This window comes from Zingiber officinale, chromosome 11A (genome assembly GCF_018446385.1).
Source record: "Zingiber officinale cultivar Zhangliang chromosome 11A, Zo_v1.1, whole genome shotgun sequence".
Taxonomy (NCBI): Eukaryota; Viridiplantae; Streptophyta; class Magnoliopsida; order Zingiberales; family Zingiberaceae; genus Zingiber; species Zingiber officinale.
In genome coordinates this window covers 16,461,548-16,476,659 of record NC_056006.1, presented here as the reverse complement: position 1 = coordinate 16,476,659, position 15,112 = coordinate 16,461,548, and the positions used below count along the sequence as shown (strand labels likewise).

At 35.8% G+C, this 15,112-nt stretch overlaps 1 pseudogene; it reads left to right on the top strand.

The window, feature by feature from the left end:
- The first annotated feature begins 7,311 nt into the window (after positions 1-7,311).
- LOC122031261 lies at positions 7,312-12,189 on the top strand (annotated as a pseudogene).
- The last annotated feature ends 2,923 nt before the right edge of the window (positions 12,190-15,112 follow it).

Here is a 15,112-nt window from a genome sequence, read left to right as displayed (position 1 = left end):
TGCTGCAAGTCTAAGTGCTTTGATTAGTTCAAAGAGTACGAGGCTGATGTGGAGAAACAACAAAGTAAAAATATCAAGATACTACGGTAAGATCGTAGTGGCAAGTACCTCTTGGGAGAATTTAGGAGTCATTTATCAGAAGTAGGGATTCAATCCCAACTAACTGCATCTGGTACACTCCAACAGAATGGTGTAGTAGAAAGAAGGTAAAGGACTCTTATGGAATAATTAGATAGATGATGAGTTATTCAGAAAATTACCAAATTTGTTTTAAGGATAAACTCTGAAAACGAAAGTGAACATAGTACCTTCCAAGTTAGAACTCTCTACTCATATAGAATTGCTGAATAGGTGAAAACCTATTTTGAAGCATATTCGGATTCGGGTAATCCAGCACATATGAGAGACAATGATAAGTTGGATAGGAGTTCACTTGTTTGTAAGTTATCCTAGATAAACAAAAGTAGGTTTATAGTCTTAAAAATCAGAAAGTCATTGTTAGCATCAATGACTGATTTTTAGAAAATGACTATATAATGAACCACGTGCTCATAAGTAAATTTGTTCTTAAGGAAATAATAAAGGACATGTCTAACCTAGTACCAACTGTATAAGATAAGATACCACAAGAAAACTGTAACACGTATCACAAATGATACACAATTGCAGAAAGTGCCTTGTCGTAGTGGGAGGGTTGTTAGGCAACCTAAATAGGTCATGTTTTGGGAGAGTTTTTGGACTCGATCCCTGAAGGACATAAACCTGATCTCCGGACATATGACGAAGCACTCCAAGATAAATATGCAGCATCTTGGCAAAGAGTAATGAATAATAGAATTAGAATATATGAATTCTAATAAAATCTGGAAGCTTGTAGAACCACCAAGTGGTGTAGAAGCCTTTGGGTGTAAAAGGTCTATAATAGGAAAAGAGGGATAGACAGGAAGGTAGAAACCTTCAAAGCAAGGCTAGATGAAAAAGGAAACTTTTTCACTGGTAGCCATGCTTAAGTCTATTCGGATTCTTTTATCTATTTGGTAAGTGGATGTCAAGACAGCATTCCTTAATGGAAGTCTTGAAGAAAACATCTATATAAAGCAACCAGAAGGGTTCATTGCAAAGGGCTAAGAGCATCTTGTGTGAAAGCTCAATCAGTCTATGGACTGAGGCAAAGCTTCAAGGTCTTGGAACATCCGGTTTATCAAAGTAATCCAGATCTATGGATTTAGTAACCGGATAAGTCTTGTGTATACAAAAGATGTGATGGAAACGTGGTGATATTTCTTGTACTATACTTAGATAACATTTTTGGTAGTTGGAAACAATATCAAAATGTTGTCAGAAGTAAGGGTATGGTTGTCCAAACAATTCAATATAAAGGACTTGGGAGAATGTATATATTCTTGAGATCAAAGTAATAAGGGATCGCAAGAAAAGAATATTTTACTTATCCCAAGCTTCATACATCGGAAAAATCCTTGCTCGTTTTAAAGCATACAAAACTCCAAGAAAGGTTTCTTACCTTTTCAGGATGGAGTAACTTTATCTAAAGATATGTCTCTGTAGACATCAAAGGAGATAAAGGCAGTTCTTTATGCTACGGCTGTTGGAAGCCTAATGTATGCTATGCACGAGATTAGAAATCTGTTTTGTCGAGGGCATAGTTAGCAGATATCAAAGTAAGCCTGGACAAGGACAGTGGACTGCAGTAAAGCATATATTGTAGTACCTTAGAGGCACTAGAGATTATATGCTAGCTTACAAGGCAGTTAATTTATTCCTTGTGGGTTGCATGGATTTTGACTTCCAATCGGATAGGGACAATAATAAGTCAACCTCAGGGTTTTGTGTTTACTTTAGGAGGTAAAGTCATAACTATGGAAGAGTGATAAGCATAGGTGTTTTTCTGAACTCCACCATAGAAGCTTAGTATATGGCAAGCCTCTGAGGTAGCCATAAAAGCTGAATGACTCAATAACCTCAAGATAGACTTAGATATGATTTCTGGTTTGTCCAAAAATTATTACAATTTATTGTAATAATGTTGGTGCAGTAGCAAACTCGAAGAAACCATAAGTCTATAAGGCAAGTAAACACAATAAAGCGCAAGTACCACCCAATACGAGGAATCGTATAAATGAGGAGAAGTTGTTGCCACCTAGATTGCATCAGGTGATGACCTATAGATCCTTTCACTAAGGTCCTTAAGGCGAGAGCTTTTGATGGGCATGTTGAAGGGATGGGAATCAGATGTATGGCAGCAGATATGGCAGCTTAGTCTTTTAGTATAAGTGGGAGATTGTTAGAGTGTATACTAAAAGCCTAGCTTTTGGTATAAACATTTATCTAGAAATAAGAATCACATTGGTCAAATGTCTACATTTGTGATAAATGTAGTTGTTCAATTAATTTATATTGTAGATAACATGGTGTGTGGTGTCACACACAGAGGATCATGTTATCAGTACCTTATAAATTATAAACAGTAGCTCACGACCAAAATGGAAAGGAACAAACCATTAGAAGGTCGTAGTGTAATTAGGTATCAGTTTATCTTGACTGTATAATTACACTAGTACACTTAGAGTGTATTGAGTAGGACCATTTGAGGTCGTTTCTTTTATACTGACTTTATAAAGAAACAAAGACCTCGGTTATTATGGAAGTGTGTGCTCTTAATCCTAATATAATAACAAGCACATATATTTGATATTTATTTCTTTAATTTATCAATGGGTGAGATTTAGTTCGATGAATCAATAAGCCCGATAAGTTGGGAAATGGTATCACTTATAGTGTGTGTTGTTGATTATAGAAGGAAACTGTGTCCTAGAGATACTAGGTTGATAATGTCCTCAAGAGGAGCTCATAAGGATTGTCATGTTAAACCCTGCAGGTGGACCTAGTCCGACATGATGATAAGGTTGAGTGGTACTACTCTTGGACTAAGATATTAATTAAGTGAGTTGTCAGTAACTTACTTAATTAGTGGACATTGTTATCTTAAACACAGGGAGACTAACACACTCATAATAAGAAGGAGCCCAAAATGTAATTTGGGATTGGTGCGTAGTTCAATAATAGTTCTCTAGTGGAATGAATTATTATTGATAAAATTAAGTTGTGTGTTCGGGGCGAACACGGGATGCTTAATTTTATCGGAGACCAAAACCAATTCCTCCTCTCGGTCCCTATCGTAGCCTCTAGTATATAGAGATTTATACCCACCGATACCCACCTTCTTACCCATCAATGGGGCCGCCAAGCTAGCTTGGAACCCAAGCTAGGCCGCCAAGACCAAGTGGATGAGCCATGAAGGCCGGCCAAAGCTTAGGTCCCAAGCTTAGGTGGCGGCCACTAGAATATTAAAAGGATTTTATTAAAATTATTTCTTATGTGGATATCATGTTTTTAAAGAAAGTTTAAAATTAAAATTTCCTTTTATAACTTTCTACAAAAGAATAAGAGAAGAGATTAATCTCTTTCCTTATTTGTAGTTTAAAAGGATGGTTTTAATTTTTGGTAAAAACTTTCCTTATTTGTAAATCATCTACATGTTTAAAAGAGAGTTTAAAATTTGAAATCTTTCCTTATTTGTTGATTAAAGGTGGATTTTAAATTTTAAGAAAACTTTCCTTTTTAATCATGTTCATGATTTAAAAGAGAGTTTAAAATTAAATATTCTCTTTTATAAGTTTCTACAAAAGATTAAGAAAAGATTTGATATCTTTCCTTATTTGTAGATTAAAAGATATTTTAATTTTTAGAGATAACTTTCTTTTTATCCACATGTTTAAAAGAAAAATTTTAATTTCCTTTTTATTAACCAATCATGAAGGGATAAAATTATTGGAGAAATTTTTATAAATTTCTAGAAACAAATTAGGAAGTTTTAATTTTGTTTTAATTAAAACTTTCCTTGATTTGTGGATATAAGTGGCCGGCCAAATAAGTTGTAAAAGGAAATTATTTTAATTAATTAATTTTTCTTTTCATGGCAAAAGAATTAAGGAAGTTTTTAATTAAATTTCCTTATTTGCCAAGACCAAGGATTATAAAAGAGGGGGTAGAGGAGGCTTCAAGGCGAATGACTCTATTCTATTTTCTCCCTCTTTTCCTTGGTGGTGTGGCCGGCCCTTCCTTCTTCTCTTCTTCTTCTCTTTGTGGCCGAACCTCTTCATCCTCATGGAGTTTTAATTGGTGGCCGGATCTAGCTTGAGGAAGAAGGAGAGAAAAGCTTATATCCCTAGGAGCTTGGTTGGTGGAAAAGATCTTCATCTTTTGGAAGCTTTGTGCTTGGCCAAAATTTGAAGAAAGGAGAAGGTGCTTTGGTGGTTTCTCATCTCGGAAGATCGTTGCCCACACAACGTCCGAGGTTAGAAGAGGAATACGGTAGAAGATCAAGAGGTCTTTCTAAAAGGTATAACTAGTAATTTTTCTTTCCGCATCATACTAGTTATTTTTGGAAATAATACCAAATACAAGAGGCATGCGATTCTAGTATTTCGAATATGTTTTTCGATGTTGTGTTCTTTTGTTTTGTTTTTTTTCCCCTTGTGATTTGATTGTTCTTTTCGGTTAACCTAAAGTTATTTTAGGAAATTAAATATTAGCTTTCCATAAAAGGTTTTGTCTAGTCGGTGGTGGTTGCTCCCATATCCAAGAAGGCCATGTGCCTCGCCACGTCAGTACTGGGAACCAATTATGGAAATTAATATTTAATGGAATTAATAACTTAAGGTGATTTGGGTCGAACGTGTTAAGTTCCGCAGGAGACCCAAGTCAAAACCTAAAAGAACGAATAGATTAAGTTTTGGATCAAACGTGTTAAGTTCCGCAGGCGATCCAAAATTTAATTTAAAAGAACACATGGTAGCTAGGAAAAGGTTCAGACCTTTGTACAAAATTTTGTACAGTGGAACCTCTAGGTTTTCCGAGTAGCAACCAACAGTTGTCAGGTCATCCAGGAGGCCCAACGACTTTCCGTCAACACCAGCGACGCCGCGACCGCCTTCATCCGACTCAGCTTCCGGATGAGATATATATATGTGTGTGTGTGTGTGTGTGTGTGTGTGTGTGTGTGTGTGTGTGTGTGTGTGTGTGTGTGTGTGTGTGTGTGTGTGTGTGTGTGTGTGTGTGTGTGTGTGTGTGTGTGTGTGTGTGTGTGTGTGTGTGTGTGTGTGTGTGTGTGTGTGTGTGTGTGTGTGTGTGTGTGTGTGTGAGAGAGAGATATGCTACAGACACCTGGAATGATTCTAGACACTTGTATTCATCTAAGTAATTTTTTTAGTTTTAAATTTTATTTTAGGGGTAATTATATGTATTTAAGGTTCAAAGTTTTAAAATTTAGGAGTTGAGTTATAATGAGTTTGAGCTAATAAGATTTTTCCTCTAGGGTTTAGGCTTCCCTCTTATGTTATAGTATTCAAAATTTAAAATTTAAGATGCTTACGAGGTATATTATACATATATAGGGTTTAAGATTTTATGATTTAGAAGTTGGGTTATAATAATTTTAAACTAATAAGATTTTTCCTCTAGAGTTCTGACTTCCTTTTTGGTTATAGTGTTTAAGGTAAAAAAAAATAGATGTTTAAAACAGTGTTTTTTTTGTACAAATTAATTTTAAGGTCGAGAACGAAAAGAGTATTTTTTTTTTATTAAAAAATTATCAATTGGGCACAATTTTGATATTTTTTTAAAAAAGAAATATTTTATACGAATAAAAGATCTTTTTTATTTTCATCTCTTTTTATAATAAAATTTAAAATGTACCTTAAAATGACTCAAAAGATTTGAGGTGCATTTTAAAAATGGTTCAAAATATCTAGTTCGTTGACTTGGTAGTCTTCTCCCGTGGATTAGATAATGTCCTTTATAATAAATATTACATTTAATCCTTTTTATAATAAATACTAAGAAAATTTTTAATTGTGTTTTAAAAATGGCTCAAAATATTTTAGAGACATTTTAAAATTGACTCAAAATATATAGTTTGTTGATTTGCTAGTGGATTAGATACTGTCCTTTAAAATAAATACTATATCTAATATTTTTTATAATAAATATTAAGAAAATTTAAAATGTGGTTTAAGAAAGCTACTAAATGTTTGAGAGTATTTTAAAAATAACTCAAAATATTTGAGGGGCATTTTAAAAATGTCTCAAAATATCCAACTCGTTGGCTAGTCTTGTTTTGTGGATTAGATAATGACCTTTATAATAAATACTATATTTAATTTTTTTTATAATAAATAATACAAAATTTTAAATGAGTTTTAAGAAAGCTATTAAATGTTTGAGGGGTATTTTAAAAATGACTCAAAATATTTGAGGGACATTTTTTATAAATGAGTCAAAATATTTATATCATTGGCTAGTCTTATCCAGTAATAAATACTATACTTAATTTTTTTATAATAAATATTTAAAAAATTAAAAACATGATATAGAAGGTAACCGATAGCTTCTACGATATGAATTTAAGAGTATTTTCAAGATAAACTCGTAAGAGGAGGGATTATTTGACTTTTTTTAAAATAAAAATGATAATATGGTGTTTCTATTAATTTAGAGCGACCTTTTAATTTTTTATCCTATTTTTTTAATAATATATACTAAGAAAAATTTAAAATGTGTTTTAATAAAGCAAAAAAGATAATTTTAAGAAAGCTACTTAATGTTGGGGGACATTTTAAAAATAACTCAAAATATTTATTGGGCATTTTAATATGACTCAAAATATCTAGTTCACCGGCTAGTCTTCTCTTGTGGAATAAATACTGTCCTTTAAAATAAATATTATATTTAATCTTTTTTTTATAATAGATACTAAGAAAATTTTAAAATATATTTTAAGAAAGCTACTAAATATTTGAGGGGCATTTTAAAAATGACTCGAAATATCCAATTGGTTGATTAGTCTTCTCTTGTGGATTAGATAATGAAGGACCTTTATAATAAATACTATATTTAATATTTTTTTATAATAAATATTAAGAAAACTTTAAACTGTGTTTTAAGAAAACTACTAAATGTTCGAGGGATATTTTTAAAATGACTCAAAATATTTGAGCGGCATTTTAAAAATGATTCAAAATATATTTATTTTTTATAATAAATAAATCTAAGAAAATTTTAAAATGTATTTTAAGAAAACTCCTGAATATTTGAGGGGCATTTTAAAAATGAGCTCAAAATATCGTGTTCGTTGACTCGTCAAGTCTTCCCCTGTGGATTAGATTCTGTAGTTAACACAGCTCTACTAATATCATTGTTCTCCTGAAAATAGGATTAGTTAGTTATTTACCAATGGCGAACGACTCTGTCTCTCGCTTCGCCACCAAGATCGGCAACCTGTTCCGGCCGCTTGCTGCAGAGATGATAAGAGTATCATTATCAGATCTTGCAGCGAGATCTATGCCCGAGGTACAGCGATATAAATTAGAAGGTATTAAAGTGATTTTGAAGAATATCAAAGGGCTGCTGTATGATTCGGGGCGCCAGATCAGGGAAGATGCTATCAAACTGCTGCTGAAGGAGCTCCAAGATTTGGTCATCGAGGTTGAAGATTTGGTGGACGATTATCAATACAAGATGTTCCAACGCGAAGCGGAATTTCTTAATAAAATCGAGCAGCCGTCAGGTTACGTATCTTCAGATCCTTTGCGGGGACTTGATGGAGGGGCAATGCATTCCCCGGGACTCGACGGAGCGGCAAAGTCGTGTATAATAGACTCTTGCCCGGGACTTGGAGGAGGGGCAAGGTCTTCAATACATCCTTCTCCGGAACTTAGCGTAGGAGCAAGTCATTCTTCGGGACTTGATGTAGGGACAAGTCATCATTCGGGTATAACAGACTTTTCTTCGGGATTTGGTGGAGGGGCAAGGTCTACAATAGACCCTTCTCCAGAATTTTCCTCGGGACTTGGTGGAGGGGCAAGGTCTACAATAGATCCTTCTCCAGAATTTTTTACAATAGACCCTTCTCCAGATTTTTCCCCGGAACTTGACGGGAGGAGGAGGATCTTTGGTCCTCATTCTTCGTTATTGGATCAGTTGTTGGATCAACATAAAAAGATTGGTAAGAGAACCCTTATCTATTAATAAGTAGGGGATGATTGATCCCCACTAATACAAAAATTGAATTAAAGACTGATCCAATCTTTACAGATAAGATAATCTCATCCTGGAAGAAGGAGGAGGAGGTAATTTCCTGTATAACAACAGACCCTTCCTCGGGACTTGACGGAGGGGCAAGGCATTCCCCGGGATTTAGGGAGGTGGTAGGGCCGTCTACGATACGGAATGAGGTAGACGCTTCTCCAATCAAGGGTCCATTCAATATTGTTGTCAGGATTGCATGGGTGAAACACAATCTCCTCGCACAACTCCAGAAGTCCCAGAAATTCGCAAGCCACCTGCTGCTAGTTTCGCAAGAGAATCAAGATTCTGAGAAGTTGCAAAGGGTAAGAGAGTTTCTTCTTGCAGAGTCATCGAGTCAGAAATCAACCAAAGATTTGAACTACTTTCCGGCGGATACCATCCGTGGAAGGAAGCATTACAATGCTTTTGATGTAACTAAACAAATCTATGGGAGGAACAGGGACAAGGAGTTTATCATTAGTTGGCTATTCAGTACAAATTCCAGATTTTCTCTATTTGAGGATGAACGCAGTAGAAATAAGTTCTCTGCTATTTCGATAGTCGGCGAGGCAGGTGTTGGAAAAACAACCCTAGCTAAGGAAGTATACAACGATCCCCTCATATGCAAATACTTCAACTCAAGAGTCTGGCTTCACTTCACTGAGGAATCTGATGCTGTAAGCTTTTCAAAAGCATTTTTTGTCTCTATAACGGGAAAGTCATGTGATGGTAAACTACCGGTTCATCTTCAAAGTGTTATGAAGGAAGAACTAAAGGGAAAAAAGCTTTTGCTCGTGCTGGATGATCTTCAGGACCTGAATCCGAGACTGTGGGAATACTTGCAAGCTCCCTTAGCTGGTGTCAGAATGGCCAAGTTTATAATTACTTCCCGGACTGAGCTAGAAGCTAGCAAATTAAGAGGAATCGAATCTTATCCATTGGGTTGCTTGCCTCTAGATCTGTCATGGGATTTATTCCAGCACTGTGCATTTCGTGAAGATTCCAGTCACCCACCTAAGCTCATTGAAATCGGAAAACGTATTGTTCAAGAGTGTAGGGGATTGCCTATAGCTGTGAAAACTCTTGGAAGTGTTCTTGGCTATCAAATGGATAAACAGATATGGATAGATGTTTTGGATAGTGAATTGTGGGAATTACAAGAAACTGAAACTGACATTTCTCCAGCTCTTCAGTTGAGCTACTATCTATTGCCCACTTACTTGAAACCGTGTTTCCTCTACTGTTCTCTTTTCCTAGAGGATATAAGTTTGATAAATATGAGTTAGTCAGATTGTGGATGGCACAAGGTTACATTCAGCATGAGTATGGTCAAAGTCTGGAAACCGTTGGTTGTAATTACTTCCATGAGTTGCAGATGCTAACAATTTTTGACAGATCATGGGATGGGACATTCACAATCCATAACTTGCTATACGATGTGTCGAGGTATATGTCAAATGGAGAATGCTCTTCCTTGCCATATGGGAAGATGTATAAGGACTCAGGTAAAATTCGTCAATTATACGTGACAAGTAGCAAGGGGACAAATGAACTCCAGTCTTCTAATGCAAACTTGACATTGCAGTTATTATATAAAAGTTTAGGTGGTTTCCTACCTAATGATATTTTAACTATGACGTTGATCGAGTCCGTGCAAGGCATTCGGGCCTTGGAGTTGACATGTCATGGAGATTCTTCAATAGCTGAAACAATTCAGGAGAAAGCATTGGATAAACTTAATGCATCTTCGGTATCAAGCCTAAGATTCATTCACCTGCGATATCTTCGAATTTGTGATAGATTTATTGAACTCCTTCCTGCAGCCGTGTGCGAGCTTTACAACCTCCAGACACTGACCTTGGACAAATGTTTAAAGTTAAGAGAACTACCAAGTGACATAGGCAAGCTTGTTAACCTACGGTATCTTGGACTTTCTGAAGCAAACATTGAAAAGTTGCCGAAATCTGTTTATCAATTGCGAAACCTTCAATCCTTGAAAGTTGATTATTGCAGAAATCTGAAGGATCTACCCTACAACATTGGCAGTCTTGTCAATCTTTGCCATCTCAGGCTTTCTGGAACATCTATCAAAAGGTTGCCTAGATCTGTACATTGCCTATCCAAACTGTCAACACTAAAATTGGACCAATGCAAAATCCTAATGGCGTTACCCAGTTCCATAGGAAACCTTGTGAACCTTAGACATGTTACAGCTTGTAAGACAAAAATCACAAAACTACCTGAGTCCATCTGTTCATTGTTCAACCTACTCACTTTAGATTTGGCTTACAGCAATCTTTCAGAGTTACCCAATGACATAGGTAACCTCTCCAACTTGAATTACCTTGCACTTTCATATACAAATATTTCTATTCTTCCAGAGTCATTATGTTACTTGTATAGACTTCGTATATTGAAGTTGAATGGTTGCACAAATCTTTCTCAATTACCGAGTGGTATTGGAGCCTTGAAAAGATTAAGCCATCTGGTAGTTTCTGGCATCAATATTGAACAGTTGCCTGCATCTGTATGCCAATTGTTGAACCTGGAAGTTCTTGAGATGGATGGCTGCAGAAAATTTTTCAGTTTACCTGATGGCATTGGCTATCTTACTAAACTGCATCAACTTAAGCTCTCGGATACAGAAATACAAGAGTTACCTGAATCTATAGGTCAGCTATCTAACCTGCAAAATCTGGAGCTAAATGGTTGCCAAAGGCTCTGCAAGTTACCTGAGAGTATTGGAGATCTTTCAGAACTTAGTAATCTAGAAGTCACAGAGACAAAAATCAAGGCTTTGCCTGCATCATTCTGTCAGCTTTCTAATCTGAAAGTGCTAAATCTGAATGGTAATTTGGATCTTCAAGAGTTGCCCAGTGGCATTGAAAACCTTGCTAATTTGTGTCAACTTGAACTTTCTGAAGTTGGCATTGAGGTACTTCCCAGATGCATTGTCAGATTGACTAACCTAGAGAAGTTGACTTTTGAGCACAAGCAGAAACCATTTGAGAATTATCAGTTATAAACTTACTAAAGAAGACACTCTCTACTGATGTGTTCTTTCCACTTGCAGCCTTGGTACGCAAATTTCATGTTTTGAATTGTTATAACGGTTTATCGATGCTGCCTTCTTTGTTTCTGAAAAATGCAACTTTTATAAATTTACCTGGGCTCTTGTGTTTAACTATTCAGTATTGTAGTGTAAACTGAAAGTAGGAAACTGTAAACTTCCCTATGTCTCGTGACAATTCAACCATTCTCTTTTCAGGTGCAGTAGTTAAATGGAGCTCCATTTCAGCTGATAACTCAAACCAAAAAAGAAGGTTAGCTGAGTTAGATTCACTTGTTGTGCAAGGTTCAATATGTTCAACTAAATCATTTCTGCAGTTTCATTTCATTCATTACTTCCAATCCTTTCCACCAAGAGCAATCTAACAAACTATTTAATGCACCCCCACCCCCACATGGTTAGTTCCTCAATAGCTTCAAGCTCTCCATTGAAGGGGAGGTGCACATGACCCTGTCCCAAAACCTCCCCTTTTGCGATCTTCAATTTAATTCCTGGTCCACCCAAATCCAATCCCCTGGCCTTTCCCTTTCCCCTGGCATCAAGACAAGATTTGCAGGATAAAGCCCACATGCACCGAAATCTCTCCTCACCAGCATTGAATTCATGTAGTTTGTGTACAAGAATTGATCCCTCGGCACGCCACTGCATGTGAGGTGAACTCATGGAGGGCACTGATTTGATGCTTGGAACCTCGCTGCTCCAAAATCCCTTGAAGACTGTAAATGTCGAGCCAGGCTTGGCTGGAACTTGCACAGTCACGTAGAGAAGCAGAAAAAGGCATTGGTTGTCATCTGATGAGACTCAATCCAGCCAAACTGAGGAGAATTAGATTGTGAATGAGCCAAGCTCAACTAAATTTTATATTGTTCAAATTTATTTAAAAAGATAAGTGAGCTAAGTCAAGTCAAGTTAAAATGAATCAAGTTGTTGAAACGACTCTTTAAGCTTTACTTAATTTCTTTTTATGAGTTTGAGCTTGATTTGCTTATATGTCATTGAACTCGCAATTAGATAGATTGTTTGAGCTGATAACTTTTTATTGAGTTTATATATATTAAACAAAATTAAAAAATATTTATCAAATCAAATGCTAAATTTGCTCATCAATATTTAATTCATTTACGACCCTAGCTAAGAAGAGGAAGATACTCGATTTTGCCCAAGCATAGCAAGAAAGAAGTAATGCGACCTGCAGAGCAACTAGGAACATGAAAAGTGGGACTACAAAATTTAATGTTTTGTACTCTCTTTTCTCTACAAAAGAATTTGTATCAAAGTGGAAGGTCTTTGCCCTGTCTGATAAGGAACACGAACTATCCACTCAAATATCATTTTTTTAATTGCATTTATTTTTTCTGTCTAAACCTTTTAGTCGTATTGATAGTAAAGTTTAAACTATCACATTAATACGATTGACAATCAAAACGATTATAATGTTAAGTTATCTTGACTTATGTTGGAGCAGTTGTGGCCCTAATTATTTTAAGACAAAAATTATATCAATTATAATGTTGTTAGTGTTGAATTATAAAGTGATGTTTTATTTTTTTGGTTCGTAATTTTTTAGTTATGATTTAAATATTTTATTTTATAATTTGAAAGGTTAATCATTGTCCGAGTCTTTAATTAGGATAATCTTGTCCGAGTCTTTAGGTGATTAGAATTTATCTTTGTGATCCTAATTTATAGGATCTGGTCTTACGTGATCCTAGTTTATAGGATCTAGCGATAGTTTGTAAAGCCTATTTATAGGCTCCTTCTTTTCTGAATTTTAATGTAAGAGAGTTTTTATTATTCCATCGTCCAGTTTTTTATCTCTTAAAATTTCTTCATATCAAGAGCTTCTTCACGGTAAGTCACTTCGATATTCTTGGAGTGACGGAAGTTTCGTCGATTCTGGTTTTCTCTACATGGTATCAGAGCTTTGGTTATTTTCGTGAAGAAGGTTATTGCTCTCTCGATATGGAAGGCACTTGTCGTGTAGCGGGACTTGGTTTGGAATTGTTGAATCAGTCCAACTACCGGATCTGGAAGACGTGTATGGAGTCGTATCTAGTCGGTGAAGATTTGTGGGATGTCGTTTCCACTAATGGAGTTGTCGCTCCGGCAAATATCATCGAAAATGCAGAAGCGTTTAAGAAATGGAAGCAACAAAATGCTAAGGCAGAATTTGTTTTGAAGAGATCCATTTCTCATGGAATATTTGAGCATATAATCGGATGTGAGTCTGCTTGTGAAATTTGGCAAACTCTCGATCGATTGTTCAATAAAAAGAATGAGGCTCGGTTGCAAATGCTCGAAAATGAGTTGGCAGTTACGAAGCAAGAAGGTATCTCTATTTCTGAATATTTTCTCAAAGTAAAAAATTTATGTTCAGAAATCTCTCTTATAAATCCTGAAGAACGAATCTCGAAAGCAAGAAAGAAGCGATATATTATTCGTGGTCTTCAACCTGAGTATACTCCGTTTATCACTTCAATTCAAGGATGGGCTCAACAACCATCACTAGAAGAACTTGAAAATCTTCTCTCGTCGCAGGAATCATTGGCCAAGCAAATGGCTACAACGAGTATTAAGGAGGAGCCAAAGAGTGCCTTGTTTGTTAAAAAAGGCAATTTTTATAAAGGAAAGGGTAAGATAGAAGAAAGTACTCCAGATCATTCAAATGCACCTAAAAAGACGTTCAAATGTTATAGGTGCGGCAAACTCGGTCATATTAGAAAAAATTGTCGAGTTAAATTAAAGTCAGAAAATTATGCAAATTTGGCCGATGTGGACAAAAAGCTTGAAAAAGAAGATGATTGGAAGAATTGCTTTCTTACTGATATTGTTGATACTCAACGAGGAACATGCTTAGTAGCAAAAGAAACTTCTCACACAAAGCATCCAACCAATAATGAATGGATTGTAGATTCCGGTTGTGGTCATCATCTCACAGGAGACGAATCAACTTTTTCATGCTCTCAGTTACATGATAGCGGCAAGGGTATTATCACCGCTGATAATACAATTTATAAAATTCAAAAAGAAGGCACCGTTGTTATTGATAATAATCGTGGAGAATCAATAACACTAAACAGTGTATATCACGTGCCTGGGATACAAAAGAACCTTTTCTCTGTTGCAAATGCGGTGGATGCTGGAAACTTCGTGCTCTTTGGACCGCGAGATGTGAAGTTTCTTCGGAACGTCAAAGAAATTAAAGCCGACGTTGTTCATACTGGTACGCGTGTGAATGATTTATTTGTTCTATCTGCATCAAATTCATACATTGAAAAGATGAGTAGCAATGATAATTCCTCTTTGTGGCATGCAAGACTTGGTCATTTAAACATGACTAAGTTGAAGGTTATGATTCAAAGAAAATTAGTTGATGGTTTGCCCGATCTATCAAAAGTTGAGGATGAAAAAATTTGTGAAGGTTGTCAGTTTGGAAAGGCACATAGACTTCCTTTCAAAAGTTCAAATTCACGATGCACAACTCCTTTGGAATGAATACATAGTGATTTGATGGGTCCCACTCTAACTGCTTCTTATTCCGGATGTCACTATATGTTGCTGTTTGTGGATGATTATACGCGGTTCACATGGGTTTATTTTGTGAAACACAAATCAGAGATATTTTCAAAATTTCTAAAATTCAAGGAAACTGTGGAAGGAGAATTGTGTAGAAAAATCAAGATTTTACGGACAGATAACGGAGGGGAATTCTGTTCAAATGAATTTTTCTCATTTTGTCGAAATAATGGCATTAAAAGAGAATTATCTTGTCCGGAGACACCACAACAAAATGGCGTGGCTAAGCGAAAAATTAGACACCTTGTGGAGACCTGCAAGTGTTGGTTGCATGCGAAGAATTTATCCAAGGCATTATGGGCAGAAGGCATAAAATGTGCA